We start from the raw sequence: 23,173 nt of genomic DNA on the forward strand, positions 1-23,173 counted from the left end.
CATAATAAATAAAAGTAAGACCCTCTGACCCTCTAATGGGTCAGCGATGAATACATCATTCCACCTGAAAGGGGCAAATGATTCTTCTCAGAATGTTCCTAAGTGATTACTGGTCTACCCCTTCACTCTACAAACAAGGACACCTGAGACCTGTCGGAGAAGGTTAGAGACTCACCCCACCTCCTAGAGATGGAGCTGGGATGTGGACCTGCTTTTCTGGTCCCATGTCAAGGGCTCTTTCCCAGGTCAAGGGCTCCTTCCCCCATCACCATCTGTGCAATGTGACAGGGTCAGGTCAGCACGGGTGCTGGGGCAGAGCAGGGTGGGGCCAGGCCTGATGTCAAGTAACAGCATAACAGCTACCAAGGCACCCTGGCAGGGTTGTCTTCCCTTCAAGGAAATTGAAGAGAGTGTTGCTTCCCTACTCACCCATTCTGGCAGCTGATTGGCTTTGGGCTTGTCTGAATCTGTTGTGGGGGTTGGGGGTCCTCATGCAGCCAGGGCCACAGGGTCTTTGTCTGAAGGAAGGGTCCTATCTCTACAGCCAGGCCGGCATAGAGGCCAGCAGGGTGGGAACAGCCTGGCTCGCCTGGAGGAGCCCAAGTTCTTGAGCATCACAGGGAGCAAGTTGTGTCCTACACCCAGGACAAGGGGATGCAATAACACCCTCACACCTCCCCTCTTCTCCTCAACCTGCCCTCAGCACAGCTGGTTGTCCTCCTCCCCAGCCCAGGCTGGGGGAAGTTTCTCATGTTAGAGTTGAAAGGTGCCTCTCCAGTGATTAAGCCAGACCTGTCCTTCAAGTCCTCCAGCCACAGTGGGATTCTTGCTGTTCCCAATTAGCTTACTTTTTGACAACATTGTGCCTTCTCTTCTGTCATCTCCTCCTGCCCTGTCTCAGCCCGTTGAAATGTGGCTCACCTTTTAAGAGCCATTTCAAAGCTGGCCTCCTCCACTGTCCCTGTGGGCAGTCTCTCTCCCAGCCCAGAGCCTCTGGCCCCTCCCAGCCCACACATCATTTCCCAGTGTGTGCTGTGGCGACATTTGTAAATGTCTCTTTCCTAGCCCAGTGCCTGGCACCAAGAAAGCTCAAAATTAGTTTTTAATTGAATAAATAACTCCAACATACTCATCATGATACAGACGAGGAAACTGCAGCTAGAAGCAGCTGAGTGGCTTCCCCAAGGCCCCATAGCCGGTCAGTGCCAGAGGCGGCTCCCAAACCCATATGATCCCACTCTGTCTTCGTTCCCTGACCCCGTAACTCCCCTTGCCACTTGAATGGAGCCAGAGACCACAAGCTCAGGATCAGCGGTTTTTTAGTTGCCATATGTATCCCACATACAGAGGAGGGTATAAATATATAAGAACAGTTAAAAGGACAACAATCAGGGCCAGCCTCAGTGGCTCACGCCTGTAATCCCAGCACTTTGGGAAGCCGAGGTGGGTGGATCACCTGAGATCAGGAGTTTGAGACCAGCCTGGCCAACACGGTGAAACCTAGTGTCCACTGAAAATACAAAAATTAGCTGGGCTTGGTGGCGGGTGCCTGTAATCCCAGCTACTCGAGAGGCTGAGCCAGGAGAATGGCTTGAACCCGGGAGGCGGAGGTTTCAGTGAGCCGAGGTCGTGTCATTGTACTCCATCCAGCCTGAGTGACAGAAAGAGATTCCATCTCAAAACAACAAACAAAAAGGATAACAACCAGTCCCCCATCTGTGTTTCCACCACCTGGTAAGACCTGGAGTGTGACTGAGAAGCTCCCTGTGGGCCTCGTCCCCGGCTCCCCCGCACTGTGCCCCTCCTGCGTTGCCCTGGAGTTAAACACTCTCCTAACTTTTGTGTGAATCATTCCCTTGCTTTGCTTTATGGCTGTGCCACTTTTATGCATCTCCCTAACAATGCATCACCCTTTGCTTCCACAGCTAGGTTTGTGCTTGCTTTTCTGTTTTTCAAAACCACACAGGATCTGTGATCTCTGCAGTGCTTATCACTGTTACGTTTAAGTTTCCCAGGGCACTGAACTCTGAGCAGGTGCCTATTATAAAACCAGGCCACAAACACACATACAGAGTCCTCCCATCAGATCTCAGGCAAGCTCTCCTAAAAGCCACTTTATTTTGGGCGCTGAATTAATGACATGCACGGTGATGTGGAATTAGCATATGTCTTCAATTTTCTTCAGGAAGAGATTTTGCATGTGTGTGGAAAAGTCATCTGCTCAGGCCCTTTCTACACGGGGCTGTTTTGATCCTAGTTGTCTGACGACAGGGATCTGCCCTTGTGTTGGGAGGCAGAAAAGGGCCCACAGGAGTGAGCGAGGAGAAACAGGCTCAGAGGGTCCCCCAGATCCCTCCTCCCTTGCCCCCCAGCCAGCTTTCACCACGGTGGCTTTGGCCCACAGCTGCCCTAGCCCAGGGACCCGGTGGCAGACAGAAGCAGACCTACTTTGGTTTCCATGGTAACTGCAGGAGTGAGCTGCAGCCAACAGGGCAGCTGGTTTGAAGGGTGTTGATCTCTCTGCAGACCAGCAAGGCAGAACCACCAGGGACCAGAGGTGGCAATCAAGCCAGGAGGCACCACAGGAGCTGGGCATGCAAAGTCCACAGGGACCTGTCTGAAGAGCTCAACCACTGATTCCCAACCCTCTGCCACCCATCCACCCAGAGAGAGCCACATGCTGAGCAGCACACATCTGGGCTCCACTGTGAACACAACTCAGACCCTCGTTCACACCAAATACATCCCAGCTTCACATCTGGACCCATTTTCACCGAGGAGACACATGAAAGAGGCACAGCCACAACACAAAGCAGGGGAATGATTCACACAAAAGTTAGCAGAGTGGTTAACTCCAAGGCAATGTTGGAAGGGTCACAGTTGGGAGTTAGGGTGGCACAGGGAGCCTCCAAGGCACTAATAACATTGGATGACAAAAATACAAACCCCTGGGGCTGGGCGTGGTGGTTCATGCCTATAATTCCAGCACTTTGGGAGGCCGAGGTGGGCAGATCACTTGAGGTCAGGAGTTCGAGACCAGCCTGGGCTGGTTACTATGGGCTAACATAGTAAAACCCCATCTCTACCAAAATTACAAAAATTATCCAGGCATGATGGCTCAAAACTGTAATCCCAACTACTCAGGAGGCTGAGGCAGGAGAATCACTTGAACCCGGGAGGTGGAGGTTGCAGTGAGCAGTGATCGAAGTGATCTTGCAGTGAGTGAAGATCACACCACTGCACTCAACCTGGGCAACAGAGTAAGACACCGCCTCAAAAAAAAAAAAAAAAAATGGCCCCCTGCATATAAATGCTTATTCACACATAGTATGTAAGATTGACACCCAGAAAGATCCACATTCTGGCTGGGCACAGTGGCTCACACCTATAATCCCAGCACTTTGGGAGGCCGAGGCAGGCAGATCACGAGGTCAGGAGATGGAGACCATCCTGGCCAACATGGTGAAACCCCATCTCTTCTAAAAATACAAACATTAGCTGGGCGTGGTGGCATGTGCCTGTAATTCCAGCTACTCAGGAGGCTGAGGCAGGAGAATCACTTGAACCAAGGAGTTGGAGGTTGCAGTGAGCCAAGATCACACCTCTTCACTCCAGCCTGGAGACAGAGCAAGACTCCATCTAAAAAAAAAAAGAAAGAAAGATCCACATTCACCCCTATCACCTTCTCTATACGCAACCCCCTACCGTACAGACACTGCACAGTGGGGCACGCACTCCATTCCCCTCATGCATGCACAGACCCAATCTCCCCGACATGCCTGTGCTCACTGTGTACTCACAGGGACACCCCCAGACACATACCCAAAATGCAGATCACAACCTCCAAACGCTAAAACTCAGAAGCTGAGGAGCACAAGCTTCCTGAAATGACTCAAAAACAAGATTGTGGTTCCATTCAGTGCTGGAACCAAATCACAAAACGACCCCCCAGGCTTGTTGCCTCATAAACCAGGCCCTTTCATCTTCTCTGTTTATTTACTCAGAGGAGTTCTTTGTGTCCTCTATAAATGCCAAAAGGACAAAAATGTGTCGGCTCAGGCTTGAAATAAAAACGCTGATGATAGACTCACAGAGACACACACTCCTTTTTTTTTTAAGACAGAGTCTCACTCTGTCACCCAGGCTGGAGTACAGTGCTGTGATCTCGGCTCACTGCAACATCTGCCTCCCGGGTTCAAGTGATTCTCCTGCCTCAGCCTCCAGGGTAGCTGGGACTACAGGTGTGTGCCACCATGCCCAGCTAATTTTTTGTATTTTTAGTAGAGATGGAGTTTCACCATGTTAGCCAGGATGGTCTCCATCTCCTGACCTCGTGATCTGCCTGCCTCGGCCTCCCAAAGTGCTGGGATTACAGGTGTGAGCCACCAGGCCAGGTCCCACTCTTCTTTGAGATACTCATGTATGGTGCCCATACTGAGCATGCCCCACAAGGTGCACCACCCACCGCCCCCGCAAGACAAAGACAAGAGGCCTGCTGCTTACTGCTCGAGGAAGGCAGGAAACATTGTAAGAAGCACAGGGTATCTTGCTAGGCCAGGGTCAGCTCCTAAACCGGCCAGGACACCTCATAGCCACAGACCCCATCCACATAAGCCCTTGAGAACAGGAGGTCACAGAGACACTTGTGGAAGACATTTGGTTGAGAATCTCTTGAAGCGCACATTTGAAGATTCATGACATTATAATATTGTCTTAATGATCACTTCTTTTTTTTTTGAGATGGAGCCTTGCTCTCATCACCCAGGCTGGAGTGCAGCGGCATGATCTCGGCTCACTGCAATCTCCAACTCCCGGACTCAAACGATTCTCCTGCCTCTGCCTCCCAAGTAGCTGGGATTACAGGTGCCCACCACCACACCCAGCTCATTTTTGTATTTTTAGTAGAGATGGGATTTCACCAGGTTGGCCAGGCTGGTCTCAAACTCCTGATCTCAGGTGATCTGCCCGCCTCAGTCTCCCAAAGTGCTGGGATTACAGGCATGAGCCACCATGCCCGGCTGATCACTTCTTAATGTGCAGAAATTGAAAGGTGTATGTAGCAGGTACACGTGTCTCTATACTTATTATAATAATGATAATATTTATTGGGCACGGAAGGTCAATATGTTAGCTATTGTTATTATTGTAATTTTCCATGGTTAATGAAAATAATGGAGAAGCAGAGGGTTGTTGAGGTGAGCTTCCTTTATTTCCTAGGGTTTTGATTCAATAAACATTTTTCCGTTTTAGCAGTAGCAATATTGCATTGTGCTGTATTTTACAAAACAATTTCACATACACTCTCTCCTTTCAATCCCAGTGCAGCTCCTGGGTGAGGGAATGATGCTGGGAGAGGGAGCAGGTCATAGATGAGTAAGACCCAGACCCAGGTCTTCAAGAGCTCACAAGCTAGTGAGGAAAGGTTCCAGGAGTAGCTTTGAAACCATGCCATGAGGCCTCAGGTTGTCACACAGGGCCTGCCAAAGGCAGTGAAGCCCAGGAAAGGGAGCTATTTGTTGCTGGGGAAGAATCAGGAAGGATCAGAGAACCAAAGAAAGCTTCAGGGAAGAAGTCCCACTGGAACCAGGCCTAAAAGCGCAGGTAGAGTGAGGCAAGCGAAGTTCCAGGCTGGAAAAGGGCACTGTGGTCCCAGGCATAGCTGCAGGACAGAAGCTGGTGGCCTAGGTAGCCTGACTTGAGGGGCTGGGGCAGGAGCAGGGGGAAATAAAGCTGTGAAGGCAGACTGAGGCCAGATTCGGAAAGGCCTCGCACCAGAAGCCAAGGCTTTGGGCTCCGGTGAATGACCAGGTGTTTGAACCAGCCAGGCTTGTGCTCCAGAGAAACACCTACATACCCTAAGGTTAGTGAGGCTCTGAGCCAAGCATAAACCCATAGGATTAAATCATGACGTACGCACAGAGAATGCTTTTATTTAAACTAGATTCTTTGATCCCATAAAACTACTCAACTCTTCTTGCCCCTACCAGGAATTATGGGGAGCTGACCTTACTGCTCACAGAACTAGATTCTCCTGCTTGAAAGGGAAGGGACAGCCGGACGTGGTGGCTCACGCCTATAATCCCAGCACTTTGGGAGGCTGAGGCGGGCGGATCACTTGAGGTTAGGAGCTCAACACCAGCCTGGCCAACATGGTGAAACCCCATCTCTACTAAAAATACAAAAAATTAGGCATGGTGGCGGGCACCTGAAATCCCAGCTATTTGGGAGGCTGAGGCAGGAGATTCGCTTGAATCCAAGAGGCGGAAGTTGCAGTGAGCCGAGATCTCACCACTGCACTATAGCCTGGGCAACAAAAGCGAAACTTCTTCTCAAAAAAAAAAAAATTAAAAAAAGAAAAAGAAAGGGAAGGAAAGGAATTTTTGCCGTCTAAATGTCATCCCTGGGTCAGGCTGCTGTGTCCTTTTTGCCCAACACTGGTAATTAGAAACTACTTGCTTCTCTGCCCTGGTGGTGGGCATGGTGATCTGGGGTTCACCTGGGAGCCTCAGGTCCACACAGAAGAGTTAAGATTGCACCCTCTCAGGAACAAAGCCAGAGCCCTCGACGGAACCCCTAGCTCAGGCCCTGACCTGCAGAAGGTTCTCCATAAATGTTTCCTGAACTGCCCTGCGCTGCTGGGTCACGTGAGGAAAATAGAATTAAGAGTCCGCTGACCCTGAGGGCTAGTTCGGGCGCACTATTGACTGGCTCCAGGACCTTGAGCCAGGCATTCAACTGCTCTGATTCTCGATACCCACCCTGGCAAAATGAATCCGATACCGCCCTGACCGCCCTTGCTTAGCAGGGGTGAGGCTCACAAGAGGCTGAAGACGCCGGAAAGGCGCAGAGCGCAGTCCAGGCAGGAAGCCACGCGGGCCGCCACTTCCCGCGCCCGCTTGGGATCGTAAGCCGGGAGAGCTGGCTCAGCGATCAGCAATTACCTGTGCCCCGAACACAACACCTGCGCTCCACTTCCGCACAGGCAGATGGTGCAATCTGGCCGCGCCCCACCCTCCCGCACCCCACCCGCGGCTGCCTTGCGGAGACAGCGCTCATGCCAGGTGGCCGTGTACTGGCTGGTCCGGGACGCTGCGACTGCAGTCGCCCGAACTCGCGCGGTGGGGAGGGGGCGCAGAGACCAGGCCATGGGACACCCAAGGCACCCCTCTCAACCCCAAGGGAACAAGGCCAGTTTCTCCCTGGTTCTCACAACCCCTCTGAAAGGAGAGCAGAGAGCAGGTATTAGCTCCCTGCGTTCCACGTGGAGAGACTAGGGCTCAGAGAGATGAGGTGGCCTGTAGATGGACACACACATATTAAGAGTTGGGGCCTAATGGAAGCCCAAGTCTCCCTCTCCAGGTCCACCGTTCCTCCCTGGGCTGGCACTGCTCTGTCTGCACAGACAAGTTAGCTAATCTTGGGCCGGGGTGGAATTCTTCCTTTTGCCCAGGGCTGGCTTTGCCTCTTTCCACCCCGTGGCCTTGCCACCCCTGTGCCACACGGCTCCCTCCCAAAAGCACCCCCATCTTACATACCCTAAGTTTAGCTCTGAGCCAAGGTTCAAATCATGACATACGCACAGAGGGATTAAATCATGACATACACACAGAGAACACCTTTTTTTAAAGGTGTTCCCATTGAATTTCCCAACTCTTCTTGTTCCCTACCAGGATTCGTGGGGAGCTAGCTGATCCTACTTAGGAATTTTAGATTCTCCTGCTTGAAAGGGAAGGAACTTTTGCAGTCTAAATATCACCCCCAGGTCAGGCTGCTGTGCCCTCTTTGCAGCCTGTAATCACCTATGCTGGCAATTAGAAACGCCTTGCTTCTCTTTCACTGAAATCCATCAGTCTCCTGAAGGACCCAGTCATCCCTGTTGCAGCCACACAGCAAATCCACTCTGCCTTTCTTTGCACAACCCAGCCTGTGTTGGGAGGCAGCTCTGTCTCTTCCCGACCAAGGGCCCCAGTTCCTTCACCCATTCCTCAGAAGCCATGCTTGCAAGTTCCTTTCTCTGCTCATGTCCCTCAGAGCTCAGCACAAACCTGGGTTTTGACTATGTGTCAGGCAGTGTGCTCAGTGCACAGCCTCCTGACAACCACCCCTGGAGGCAGATGCTACCATTAGCCCCATTTTACAGATGAGGAAGCTGGGAAGTGGAGGAACTTGCCAGGAGTTACACAGCAGGTGGAACGGCTGATGTTGCTTCTTCCTGCTGTGCCTTGTGACCCCAGAGGAGAACTGTACTCACCCAGCAGTTCCATCGAGAGACAAGACCACTGTGCTTGGAGTCAAAAGATCTTGACTTTGCATCCCACTGTGCCATTTATTTTTGTTGATTGATTGACTGATTTGAGACAGTGTCTCACTCTGTCACCCAGGCTGGAGTGCAATGGTGCAACCTCAGCTCACTGCAACCTCCACCTCTTGGGTTCAAGTGATTCTCTTGCCTCAGCCTCCTGAGTAGCTGAGATTACAGGTGCCCACCAACACAACAGGCTAATTTTTGTATTTTAGTAGAGACAGGGTTTCACCATGTTTGCCAGACAGGTCTCAAACTCCTGACCTCAAATGACAAGCCCCCCTCGGCCTCCCAAAGTGCTGGGATTATAGGTATGAACCACCACGCCTGGCCCCCACTGTGCCATTTATTATTGAATGACCCAGGTGAGCCACGTGCCTCAGTCTTCTGGTCTGTGAAATGGAGATTACTCTAGTGTCACCTTCCAGGATGTTTTGGAAGTTAGGACACTTGTCCGCGTGACCTCAAGACTGGCACTTCACATTAGCTCCCACTTCCCCTCCCAACTGGTTCACAGGAGCTAGGGTAAATGAGGAGATCCATGCCACACCCTATGGGGCTCAGGCCCCTTCCAGGTTAAGGAGCCAGATTCAAGCCTCCAGGTCCCCCACGTGGCCTGGAGTCACTCTCTAAAATGATTTGTCAAGTGACAAGCAAAAATATATTACCAATTTAAGAGTGTGATTTGCCTGCAACTTTTTAATCCTCGGGCTGTTGTTGAATAGATGAAAGTGTCTGCTTTGATCCATGCATTTAGATGGAAACATAAATATAGCCGTCACTTATTCTCCCAGCCGCCAGGACGGGTGTCCTGCTGTATCACTCCACTTCCCACCCAGCCAGGATCATGCTTGAGAATGTCATTTTTGCCATTCAAATCCCTCTCACATTTCAGCCTTGATTCTTCTGCTCTGACCAGCACCCCTCAGCCCTGCTTTATTTGACCACGGCTCCACTGAGATTGTCACCAGGGAAAGGGTAGGGGCAGTCCCACAGGGCTTCCCTACTGCCCGATGCCGAGAACTTCCCCCAGCTTGGCAGAGGCCTGCAAGAATAAATCTCTGGAGAAATAGATTTTGAAGAGGAATGTGGTACATAGATCTTCTGTCAGTGGAGCAGACTCCGGATCAGCTGTTTTTCAGGCTCACTGCTTATCCAGAGATACATCTATTTTTACATGGATCTCTGGCGAGATTTCCTCTTCCCTCAAAGGGTAGGGGGACCTGGAGGGAGCCTGAGGGCTGGCAGCCGTGGTGGCCATGGGGACACGGGGCAGGGGGGCCGGAAGGAGCTGGTGCACAGCCCTGGGCTTCCTCCACCTGCAGCATCCTCCCTCAGCCCTTCTGAGCAATGGGGCCAGCCTCCCCGAGTCTCTATCACCACAGCAGCCCCTCTGCACCCCCTCCACCCACCCAAAGCCCCCAGTCACACCCATGACCCCAAGCCTGAAGTCCCCTGAGGGGCTGAGGCCTGGGCTGAGCTTTGGACAAGTGTTAGGCATGGACACCCACCAACGTGCACACTGGAGGGTCCCCACCACGTGCCCACAAAGATTGGCAGGGCCTGCCCACTGCTTCACTTCATCCCGGACTTACCTGCGGGGCCACTGCAAACAGTAGGAACCAGCTCTGAGCTGTGCCAGAGGAGAAATGGCTGGCAGGGGCACCAAGTAGGGTGCTCCAGCAGGCTATTAGGCCCCAGAGAATGGCCTGCGAATGTCAGAAGGGGCAGGAAGGCTGGGACTCACCGGGGCCTTGGGCATATGGAGGGGCACATGGAAGGGCACAGAGGTGCCCACGTGCTGACGGAGACAAGAGCCCTGGAGATGGTGCCCTCCTGCTCTCCATAGAGCCCTTTAGCAAGCTGGACACCCTTATGCTTCCTTTTCCCCAAGTGCCCTTGAAAAAAATCCCCTCGCCCCAGGAAGCTTTGTGCTGTGGAGGTCCAGCCCCTCAAGATAATCAGGGAAGAGCAGATAGTCCCAGAATAGGAATGACCCCACAGTGACCATATCTGCTTCCCAGCCTGGCTGTGTCCCTGCCCCTTCCCCAAAGGCTGGCCTCCATCTCCAAAGGCTTCCATTTCTAATATGCCCAGAGGTCCAGACCCAACCAGTCCTACCCAAGTACCCAAGCTCTGGGGATAGACTTCCAACCAGGAAGTAGCATTGAGCCAGGGTGCAAACCTCCACCTCCTAGCCAGACTAGCAGGTACTACATGAGCTCAGCGCTACCCACCAATTGTCATGGATCCACCCTTGGTCTCTTCCCCCTGAAACTTTCAGTTCCATTCTCAGCCTCATCAGCCCCTTCCCCTGTGGGAGCCTCATACCTGAAACTGTATCACCTCTCTCCTTCCAGCTGTTCCAGCCTCTTCCTCTACCCTGCTTTCCAATGCCACAATGCCCCATGCCTGCCCCTTCCCTCCCTACATGCCGACAGTACCTGTGGGCCTTTGTTGAGCCTTTTATGTGTTCTCAGTCCTTCCCTCCCTCCCTCCTTGGCCCCCACACTCTGAAATGCACATTCCCATCACCACCAACCATCCCATCACCAGTTCGTAGCCTTTGCACACCCTCCTGCCAGCTTCTGCCCTTCAGTTCTCCCTGGCCTCACAGATGGGACCTCACCTGGCTCCTCTTTCTCCTGGGCCTGCTCTCTCTCTTTAGCTCTTCTTTTTTCTAACTTTTCTTTGGTCATCCCCTAGGGCTCTTGCCCAATTTTCTTCCTACCCTCCCTCCCCAAGCCTTCAACCATTGCTGCCATGTGAATAGCTCACACACTTGTATCACCAGGTCTGACATTTCTGGTGTCCTCAACTGCTCCTAAGATAGTTCCAGGTTGGAAGGAACTCTGCTGTCACCCCCTAAGTTATCCTGTCTGCAACAAATGCATCATCTACCCTCAATAACCAGCTCCTCAGCTGGGCACAGTGGCTCACACTTGCAATCCCAACACTTTGTGAGGCTGAAATGGGTGGAAGACTTGAGATCAGGAGTTCGAAACCAGCCTGGCCAACACAGTGAAACCTCATCTCTACTAAAAATATTTTAAAAATTAGCTGAACATGGTGGGGGGCACCTGTAATCCCAGATACTTGGGAGGCTGGGACAGGAGAATCATTTGAACCCAGGAGATGGAGGTTGCAGTGAGCTGAGTTTGCACCACTGTACTTGAGCCTGGGTGACAGAGCGAGATGCCATCTTAAATAATAATAATAATAATAAACTAACCAGCTCCTCCTCATAGAGTGACCACTGAGGTGTTCTCTCTTGTTTCCTCGGCTGGATCCTAGGTTCATTCCTCCTTTCCTCTTACTCTCCTGCTCCCAACCAACGCACCCATGCAATCAGTCTTCATCATCCTCTAGTTGTCTTTGAAATGACCCAAGACATTCCATTCTCATTGCACCCCAGGTTCTAGCCCTTATTTCCATTCATCAGGACTCCTGCAGGAGCCACCTAATCTGCCCCGCCTCATATGGTAGGCAATACTGCCCCTCCCACAAAATTCCATGCCCTAATCCTGGAACCTGTGAACACATTACATGACATGGCAAAGGGGGTTTGGCAGATGTCATTAAGGTTACCAACCTTAAAATACAGAGCCTCGCCTGGATTATCCAGGTGGGAACATCTAATCACATGAGCCCTTAAATGCAGAGAACTTTCTCCAACTGAAGTCAGAGAGATGCAGCAAAATATAAAGTAGCAAAAGAAAAGCTGCAGGAGGGAAAGCCACATGGGAGCTCGCAGGCGTGAGAGGGATTCGATGCACCGATACTGGCTCTGAGATGTGGGGCCCCACGTGCAAGGGAAGCTGCTTCTAGGCAATAAGGGTGGCCTCAGCTTACAGCCAGCAAGAAAATGGGACCTTGGTCCTACCACCACAAGGAACCAGAATAATCTGAAAGCAGATTTTTCCCAAAGCCTCCTCACAAGAGCCCGCCAGCCGACATCCTGATTTCAGTCTGTACAACCTAGAGTGAAGAACCCAGTCAAGCCAACCTGGACTTCTGGCTGGTAGAACTGTACGTTTGTGTTGTTCTCATCTGCTGATTTCGTGGGAATGTGTCGCAGCAGCAGTAGAACACGAATTGTCGGCCGGCCGCAGTGGCTCACGCCTATAATCCTAATACCTTGGGAGGCCAAGGCAGGCAGATCACAAGGCCAGGATTTGAGACTGGCCTGGCCAACATGGTAAAACCCCATCTCTACTAAAAATACAAAAGTTAACTGGGCATGGTGGCAGGTGCCTGTAATCCCAGCTACTCTGGAGGCTGAGGCAGTAGAATCATTTGAACCCAGGAGGTGAGGTTGCAGTGAGCCAAGATTGCACCATTGTGCTCCAGCCTGGGCAACAAGAGTGAGACTCCATCTCAAAAAAAAAAAAAGTACAAAAATTTTCTTAGTTCATTCCTGCTGCTGTAGCAAAAAATGCCTTGGGCTGAGCATGTGGGGTTTTTTGGGTTTTTGTTTTGTTTTGTTTTACCAATTCCTCCATTACAGACTGGGTCATTTATAAAGCAGAAATGTATGGCTCACAGTCCTGAAGGCTAGGAAGTTGAAGATCAAGGCACCAATAGATCTGGTGCCTTTGTGGTGAAGGCCTGTCCTCATAGATGGCACCTTCTCTGTGTCCTCACGCGGCAGAAAGGACAAAGGGCAAATGGGATCCATCAGGCCACTCTCTAAGGGCACTAATCCCATTTGTGGGGGCGGAGCCCTCCCAAGCTAATCACCTCCCAAAGGCCCCACCTCTTCATATCATCACCTTGGGAGTTAAGTTCCAACATATGAATTTTGGGGACACCCACACTCAGATCATAACACTGATATACCTTACCATCATCTATTCACCAGACTGCTGCTATAAGATCACCTTGTACCCCTGGACCTGTCAGAACTCCCAGCTACACACCATGTATGTCCCAAACCCTCAACCTAGCATTCAAGGGAGTCAGGCTCCAGATTTTCTTTTTAGCTCATCTGCCCCAGAAACCACCACTTAAAATGCACTGGCCAACTTCACATCCTCCAGAATTGCTTCCAGCGTCCCACCTCCAGGTCCATGCTCCTGCTACGCTCTCATGTGGAACTCACTCTCCTTCCCACCCCTCTATCTCTCCATCAATCTAAATCTGCCCTCTGTCAAAGCCTCCCATGAGCCCCCTCCTCCCGGAAGCCCTCCTGAGTCCTCCAGGGGGGCAGGAAATTGAAAATCAAGGTGCCAACAGATTGCTGCATCACCCACTTAGCTCTGAGTACACACCACTTTGTGTTAGATTCTGTTTCTCCCCAAGACAACCTAATGGCAAGACACAGAGTCTTCACTTCTCTTATGCCCTCCACTATGTCTAGCACAGTTCTAGACACAGATCAGTGACAGGAGAGCCCAGAAAGGTGTTGAATTACAAATAAAATGAAGCTATTTCCCGCCAGTGCCCTGTGGAGCACCAGGTCCCAGAAGTGACAATCTGAGGGACCCTATCCGGCCTGGGCCTAGCTGCCAGAGGCCAGGAGAGAAGGCAGAGGCCTCAGACCAGGAGCCCTACTGAGTGAGGACAGGGGGACAGGGGCAAGAACAATTCCAAACCACACAGCAGCCCCTGAGAAGGCCAAGGGTAGGAGGGGCCTCTGAACCAGGCCAGAAACCAACCAGGACCAGGAGCAGCGAGCCAAGGAGAGCGTATCCCGGTCAGACACCGCGAAGTTCAGAGCAGCAGCGTGCAGAAGCTGATGGAAATATGCCAGCCAGGGTCAGGGAGCAGGGCGGGTCAGCCTACCTACCGGGCAGTGCGAGGGACTGTGTGGGCTCTCACATAAAGCAACAGACACCCACGAGGATAAGGGCAAGGCTGAGGAGTGGGGGCAAAGAGAGAAGAGATTCAGAAGGCAGGGAAAGGGAGGGTTGGAGCGGGGAGGGTGAGAGAAAACAGAGAAAGGACGTGAGGAGGAGAGGAGAGGCGCCGATCTCCCTTGACGGCCGGCCTCTGTGGAAATACCACAATCCCCAGGCGACTCCTGGCCCACCAGGGTTAAGGTGAGGTGAGAAGATGGCAACACCCCACCCCCTGGCCACCACAACTAAGAAATTATGTAGAGTAATTAATCAAAAGCTAATGAGAAATGTGTTTTCTCTCCCAGCCTAGCCCCACATCATATTCTTATTAGCTGAGGTTATTACAATAGTAATCATGCGTGCTCCAGGCGCAAATTGGGTTTTTTGCTCCACTGCCACCAATTTAGAAAACCATTAATGGCAAGATAAAGCCCCCGTGGCTCCCGCCAGGCTGAGCCGAATGAACCTACTGCAGGTTTCCTGCTCCTAGGGCCGCACGCCCACTGTCCCAGGGTGGCGCTTGTGAGCACCCCAGGAATCAGGAGGCCTGCAGGCAGGAGACAAACACTGAGGGTGGGTGGCAGGAGGGCCGGGCCTGGGGTGGGAAATCTTAGAGCTATCTCTCTCTCTCCACAGACACACACATGCGCACACACACAGGGACACACACACACACACACATACACACAAACATACCAGTGTAGGTGCTAGGGCAGAGACAGTCCCATGAAACTAAGTATAAAGCCAGGTTTTCCTGGGAGCTCCAATGGTCCCAATTTTCTCTTGAGCCCTTCCCCTCTGTGAACCTGCTCTGGGGAAAGGATTAACTAAATCTGTGGTCCCCAAACACAGGGACGCAACCAGGTGCTGCCCTTGACAAAATTTCCTCTAGTAAAAGGAAGGGTAATATAGTACATTTTTCACACAGCTAAATGTACTCAATTTTATAGATTTTCTTTTCTTTTTTCTTTTTTGAGATGGAGTTTCGCTCTGTCCCCCAGGCTGGAGTACAGTGGCATGTCGGCTTACAGCAACCTCCACCTCCTGGGTTCAAGCAATTCTCCTGCCTCAGCCTCCCAAGTAGCTAGGATTACAGGTGTCTGCACCCACATCCAGCTAATTTTTGTATTTTTAGTAGAGATGGGGGTTTCACCATGTTGGCCACATTGGTCTCGAACTCCTGACCTCAGGCGATCAGCCAAACTCTGGGATTACAGGCATGAGCCACCACACCTAGCCTAGCTGTTCTCTTTTGTGATGCGATAGTATATAAATGTTCTTAGATCTGAAATTGTCCTTCCTGTTTTGTCTGTGGTTTTATATCCACACATACAACATCAGCTGACCTCTGCTTCCCCCATGTTCTTTCTAGCTATGTAAGCCAATACATCTCCAATTTTACAATAACACTTTAAATCCTTGCCCTGCAACTGAATGAGTCCTGAGTAATAACCAGGTAAGCAGAGCAGTGGAGAGCAATTTCTCTACAGAGGAAATGTTCCCAGGGCCCAAAGACCTCAGAGAAATCCAGTCAAGACAACATTTCCAGAACAGAGCCCTTGGGCGAAATGACCTCCCCACGGTCCCACAGAGTCAGCATGCTGACAGCTCATCCAGTCAACAGATCAGAAGTATGCTTAGGGCATCCTTCTCTTTTTTTTTTTTTTTTTTTTTTTTGAGACAGAGTTTCACTTTTGTGACCCAGGCTGGAGTGCAATGGCGCGATCTCGGCTCACCGCAACCTCCGCCTCCTGGGTTCAGGCAATTCTCCTGCCTCAGCCTCCCGAGTAGCTGGGATTACAGGCACGTGCCACCATGCCCAGCTAATTTTTTGTATCTTTAGTAGAGACGGGGTCTCACCATGTTGACCAAGATGGTCTCGATCTTTTGACCTTATGATCCACCCTCCTCGGCCTCCCAAAGTGCTGGGATTACAGGCGTGAGCCACCGCGCCCGGCCAGGGCATCCTTCTCTTAAGGCATGCTGGTTTGGTTGTTTCTATCATTTATCATTATTTAGTAATTTGAACCTGTTATCTGCAGAAGTCTCCCCAATTAATAAACTGCCCTCATAGACCTGACTTTGAAGTCTGTCTCTACTTTTTGCAGGGGACAGAGTGCAGTGGCCTGATCACAGCTCACTGCAGCCTCGACCTCCTAAGCTCAAGCACTCCTTCCACCTCAGCTTCCTGAGTAGCTAAGATTACAGGTGCACACCACCATGCCTGGCTAATTTTGGGGGGGTTTGTTCGTTTTTGTTTTTGTTTTTCTTGAGATGGAGTCTCACTCTGTCGCCCAGGCTGGAGTGGAGTGGCACAATCTCAGCTCACTGCGACCTCCAGCTCCCAGATTCAAGCAATTCTCCTGCTTTAGCCTCCCGAGTAGCTGTGACTATAGGTGCATGCCACCATGCCAGGCTAATTTTTGTATTTTTTTTAGTAGAAACGGGGTTTCATCATATTGGCCAGGCTGGTCTCAAACTCCTGACCTCGTGATCCACCCGCCTCAGCCTCCCAAAGTGCCAGGATTACAGGCATGAGCCACTGCACCCAGCCTCTAATTTTTGTATTTTTAGTGGAGACAAGCTTTCGCCATGTTGCCCAGGCTGGTGTCTACTTCTTACTGGCCATTTGGCTTTGAACAAAACTAGTTGGCCTCTCTGATCCTCAATTCTTCATCTGTAAAATGGGAACATACCTCCATGCACCTTCAGAACTGGCCCATGAACACCCAGGAGGTCCAGAAACACTCTTACATTGTCTGATTCACTTACTGCACACTTACTAAGTATCAGGCACTGTGTGAGGCACTGTGTACGAAGACAGGACTTAGGAGGAGATCCCTAAGAATGGTGGGGAGAAAATACCCATGTGCAATATATATGATGCAAAGGAGAGTGGGATACATGCATAAGTGAGGCATCAGCCAAGTGCTGTGGGCGTTTAGAGGAAGAAGATATTGCTTCCAGCTAGCGGGTAGGGCAGATTTGGTGGAGGAGGCATCTTCTCTGGTCTGGAAGGACAGGTGAAATGTGGTGATGAAGAAGGTAGGGCATTCCGTTCAGAGTCGACAGCCCACACAGAGAGCTGGAGATAAGAACACTAAGAAGCCAGGAAGATGACCTCCCCTGAATCTGGAGAGGGAAGACCACAGGTGGAAGGGTTCTCTCTTCTGGGCCATTCGCTTCCTCCTCTGCTACCATATAGCTCTACCCTCTGCACTGTGCGTGCATGGGTGATGTTAGCTGAGCAGAGCCAAGGGTTGGCATGGGAGGGGGGTTATCCCAGGGCCTGTCTCTATAGAGTCTTGGGCCTAGGACACCCTCAGCAGGACCATGCGTGTACCACCCGGTTCTGCCACCTCTCTTTATCTGCCTTGCAGCTTGGCCAAGGTTCAGTGGTGCTAATTAGCAGCAGTTAGCTCAGCTCCCCCATCCAGCCCCTCCACCAGGGCAGGGACACGACTGATCACTGAGGCTTCCTTTCTCTCCTGGAGGGAAGACACAGCAGGCAGCTAGAGGCAGGGGGCAGATGGAAAAAGAAGAAGAAGAAACTCCAGGAGTTGACTGAGGTGGATAATAGAGAGGGGATGGGCGTTTGTTTAGACTAAACATGGCTCAAAGAGCTGAAGGCCTCCCAGGCTCCTGCTTGGGCAGGGCCTCTGATAACAAGAACTCCTAGCAAGAAGGTGCTTGTAAAATCCCTCTCCTACACTGTCTCATTAGTTTAATCCCCAAACAGCCATAGAAGACAGGTATCATTATTATATTATCATTATTGTTGTTATTATTACTTAATGTCTTTCTTCCTTGGTCAGTCTAAGATCCACAAGGGCAGAGATCATGTCTACCTTGTCATGTTGTGTATCCTCAGTGCCACATGCAGTGCCCAGCATAGAGCTGGCATTCAGTAAATAGTTGCTGGGAAGTGGGTGGACGGATGGAAGGATGGATAGATGGAATAATGATAGACAGGCAGATGGATGAATGATGAATTATCCCATTTTACAAATTAAGAAACTGAGGACCAGAGAGAAAAAGCAGACCAATCAGGCATCAAGTGACAGAGCAGCACCCAGTCACAGTTCACAGCCTCCCCATCGGGCCTGCTCCCAATACCCATACTGTTCTCTTCTTTGATTTCTTGGACATGATCAGCCAAGAAAGATCCACCCTTCTGAAGATCTGATTCCCATCCTTCCTCTGGCAGCTGATCCGAAGCCAAGCTCCTGCCAACTCAGCTCCCATAAAAAGAGCAGGATCCCCAGGGCCTAGTGACCAGGGACCAGAAACACAGAGGCCCTTTCTGATCACTGTTCTGAAGAATCTGGCTGCCTACTGGTGAGGGAACGGTAGGCAGTGGCAGCCAGAGTGCAAGTGCCCATGGAAGAGCTGGCACCGACGGCCCTGGCTGAGCAGCACAGCACTAGGGATCACACAGACACCGATTCAAAGCCCCAGCACCTGCCCCAGCACCTGTCTTTCCACAAGCACCTGCCTCTGCAATGTCTTCCCTCCTTTTCTCCACCTCTAGGCACCTCACTCCCAACCCCTCCAAGCCCAGTCTCCTTATTGACAGCATGGAGTCATGATGGCTATCACACATGTTCCCCTGAAGGTGGAATTTGAGGAGGTGATGGGTCCTTTCACACCAGAGTCTGGCGATTTTCTCACAGCAGCCTCCCTGCCCCACCTCCTGACCCTCCTGACCTAAGAGCTGAACGTTCTTCCTGCCTGGTTCTGTTCCTGCCTCTCCGCCAGTGCCTTGTCAGGTCCCTTTCCCCTTTGGCTCCTGTGTTCTGAGGCAGCAGCCTGCTTGCCCTCGCAGTCCCAGGTTCAGGCCTCTGACTCCAGACAAACCCTCTCCCACAGCGAGTTCTGTCTTCCTAGGAGGCCCCCTTGGATTTCCCACATAGACCCTAAGCGGATTATCCAGCTTCCACTGTCCCTATTGTCCTTTCTTCCCGTCTGGTTTTTCTAAAGCCCAGATGTTTTTCCCCAGACCAGGCAGGAGTCCTCTACCTCAGTCCCAGGAGCCCGAAGCAGGCCTCACTGCATTTGGGGTTTGGAGGTGCATGTGCACATTTCCCAGGAAAGGGATCTGTCGCTGGAGGACACCTCCCCGGAAAGCTTGAGGTTCACTGCCTGGAGACCCCACCCACCTTCCACTCCACCACGAAGGACAGCTCGGGTTCCATCCACTGCAACTCAGTGTGAACTGTGCCCTTTCAGGTGCCGTCTTGTCATGATTCATCTGCCTGGCCTGACACCTATGTGAATTTCAAGGGCAAAAGGTTCTGCCACTTAAGTCATCTCAACACCACAGGATTGAGGTCCCTTCTCCTGGCCATGGTCCTCAACACAGGACATGACCTATTGCTCCACCACATGCTTAGTATTCGAGCCATGAGAGACCACCATCCTTCTCACCATGTCTGCTCCAAAGCAGTATGCCCTGCAAGGCCCTGGTGGGTAACCTCAATGAGAACTAGATTCTGCACACAGTGGATGCTGCATCAATACTGTAGCCACTTAGAGGTTAGAAGGTGTACTAGTCAGGGTTCTCTAAAGGGAGAGAACTGATGGAATATATATATGTGTTCATTAAGTATTAACGTATTAACTCGCATGATCACAAGGTCGCACAACAGGCTGTCTGCAGGCTGAGAAGCAAGGAGAGCCAGTCTGAGTTCCAAAACTGAAGAACTTGGAATCCAATGTCCGAGGGCAGGAAGCGTCCAGCACGGGAGAAAGATGTAGGCTGGGAAGCCAGGCCAGTCTCTCTTTGCACATTTTTCTGCCTGCTTACATTCTAGCCCTGCTGGCAGCTGATTAGATGGTGCCCACCAGATTGAGGGTGGGTCTGCCTTTCTCAGCCCCGACTCAAATGTTCATCTCCTTTGGCAACACCCTCAGAGACACACCCAGGAGCAATACCTCGTATCCTTCAAGCCAATCAAGTTGACACTCAGTATTCACCAATCACAGAGGGCCTATGGTTACAGCAGATGGAACTGGGGACTCTGATAAAAGTGGGGATCCTGTAGAATCCTGGAGTTAACATCTGGAAGATATCCAAAGAGGTCATCCGATTAAAAAAAAAATCACTTCTTGGGAGGCCGAGGCGGGTGGATCACGAGGTCAAGAGATCGAGACCAGCCTGGTCAACATGGTGAAACCCCGTCTCTACTAAAAATACAAAAAATTAGCTGGGCATGGTGGCGCGTGTCTGTAATCCCAGCTACTCGGGAGGCTGAGGCAGGAGAATTGCCTGAACCCAGGAGGCGGAGATTGCGGTGAGCCAAGATCGCGCCATTGCACTCCAGCCTGGGTAACAAGAGTGAAACTCCGTCTCAAAAAAAAAAAAATCACTTCATTAGCCCCTTCCATGTACCTAATACTGGAGACACAAAGATAGACAAGACATGGTACACTGAGGTGCTGTTAGTGTTATTCCCATTTTACAGAAGAACCACCTGAAGCCAGGGAAAGGTTAATGCCTGTCTAAGGGCAACAGCTGGTGAGTGAAAGAGAGGAACTAGCTAACACTCAAGTGCCCTGGCTTCTTTGGTTGGTTCAAGGGTTCACAACATGCCCCTAGTGTAGCAGCCAGCCTTGGGGCCAGCCTCTGTGTCCTGCTCCAGATGTGGCAGAATGACTGGGAGGTTTGCCTGCAAGTGGGCAGACACTGGCGGTATCAAGTCTCTGTTTTGCCTGAGGCACTTACAGGGCTCCTGGCAGAGGATAGTGGGCGAGAAGCTGGGAAGCCACAGCCTGTGAATGCAAATGAGGCCACTGCATAATTAATTAACATCAAACAGTTTCATTAAGAGATGGAGCTGTGCGGCTGTTTGTCTTGAAAAAAAAATGGAAACAGCAGGAATGGGACAAGAGAATGGAGGATCTGGCTGCCTGGACCTAACTCAGAAGCAAACGATTCTAACCGCTGAGGGTGTCAAGCGTGGCTTCAGCCCTCAAATCTTAGATGTGGGCTTTCTGGAGATCCTCTTGTCCCTACTGGCAGCAGCCACCTCCATCCAGGCCTCCTCCATCAGCTGAGGTTTGGGGAAAGATGGTCAGCACTGCCAGGTGGAGCTCAGGGACTCATCCCACAGCAGCACTGTGGGAGCTACTGGGAACAGAAATTCCTGGCTTTGAACAGTGGCTTGCCCAGAGAGGATGCAGACACCCTACACAGACTCCAGGACTCATGTGCTTAGGCTCCAAAATGGTCTCAAAACACTGTGGGACAGAAAGAAGCTACTTGAGGCTCACACCTATAACCCCAGCACTTTGGGAGGCCGAGGCAGGCGGATCACCTGAGGTCAGGAGTTCGAGACCAGCCTGGCCAACATGGTGAAACCCTGTCTCTACCAAAAATACAAAAATTAGCTGGGTTGGTGGCAGGCAACTATAATCCCAGCTACTCAGGAGGCTGAGGCATGAGAATCACTTGAACTGGGGAGACAGAGGTTACAGTGAGCTGAGATTGAGCCACTGCTCTCCAGCCTGGGCAACAAGAGTAAAACTCTGTCTCAAAAAAACAAAAAAAAAAAAAAAGAAAGAAGCCACTTGGAAAAACCAAACCAGGGACCTATTTATCTCTAAATCTCCAGCTTTCCTCCTCTTCCCACCCCAACACTCCTTTACTCTAAAATCCTCTGTTCTCTTAAAAAAAGGGGGGGGGGGCAGGGAAACAGGGATCTCCTTGCCACGTCTTCTAGGAGCTAATCACGCAAGGTCAGCGCCTCCTTGGGCACCAGGCCATAGGGAGTGTCCCCCCCACCCCCCGTTGCCTGGGCTAAGATCCCATGGGCAAGGGAGGTCACCTCTTGGAAGAAATCCTTCCAACCCTTCCTGACCTGGCTCCGCTTCTCTTTCCAGCTGCCTTCTCATTCTCCCTGTTTCATCCCTACCAAGGCATTTTCCATTCCCCAGCAGCAATGGCCACTCATGCTTCCTGCCGTTTCTCCTGCTGGAAGGGACTTCGTATACTTCCTCTTAGCAGCCTAGGGAACTCCTCCTGTTCCATCAATACCCAGTTTAAATAACCCCCCTCTGGAAAGCCTGCCCTTACTGCCACCTTTCCTGCCTGCCCACACCCTACAAGGTTAGGTATTTTCCCTCTATGCTCTGCATAGTTTGTGTTGTAATTATTTGCTTATTTCACTGAAACAATGAGCTCCTTGAAGGCAGGAACTATATCTTTCTTCAGCTTTGTATCACTAAGACCTGGGCTAGACTTTAAACGTTTATCAAATGAATATATATTTGAACTAAAAAGATCACAGACGCTCACCTCGTCTAGATGCCTGACTCTTGACAAATGTCTACACCATTCAGAACAAGATACTTATTCCTGTTGGAAATAGGTGCTCGGTGCCACAACGAAAAATCAGCACTGAGACAAAGGATCTTTCAGCAACACCATTTTTACTTCCTGGACTGCAGGAAGTGGACTCTCTCTAGCCACTGTGCCACGAGAGTACAATGAACAAAGGAAAACACAAATTTATTTCTTACACATTTGGGGTCGTCCTTACTGCTGTGTCAGATCTCCATTGGCTGGAGCCAGACCTCATAATCTAAACTAAAACCCAATTGGCTAACAACTTAAAACTTTTCTAAACACGTAAAAGCAATGGAGAGCTGGGACATGCCTGTGAGCACGTCCAGCACAGATATCCTGGTTAAAGTACAAGGACATAGAGTGTACTACGTGCCTGTAAGCATGGCATGTTTAACAGCTCCATAGGCTAGGGCTTCACAAAGTTATTGGCACACTTACGATTTATTCTTTAACAGGAAAGGAGACTTTAAAAAGGAACTTTTCTACTTCCCACAATTCCCTTCCTGACTATGTCTCCAACCTCTGTGATTGTGAAGCAGTGGGGGTGGGAGAAGTGACCCTCAGCAGATTGGGTTTCTAGGATCAGGAGCCCAAAGGCCCCTGGTGGTTCGTAATCAGGAGGTGCCTTGGGCTACGCAGCTGCAGCTGCTCTGTGGCAAAGGCCTGCAGTGCTAGGGAGAGCCA

Source organism: Callithrix jacchus, chromosome 10, assembly GCF_049354715.1.
Source record: "Callithrix jacchus isolate 240 chromosome 10, calJac240_pri, whole genome shotgun sequence".
NCBI classification, from domain to species: domain Eukaryota; kingdom Metazoa; phylum Chordata; class Mammalia; order Primates; family Cebidae; genus Callithrix; species Callithrix jacchus.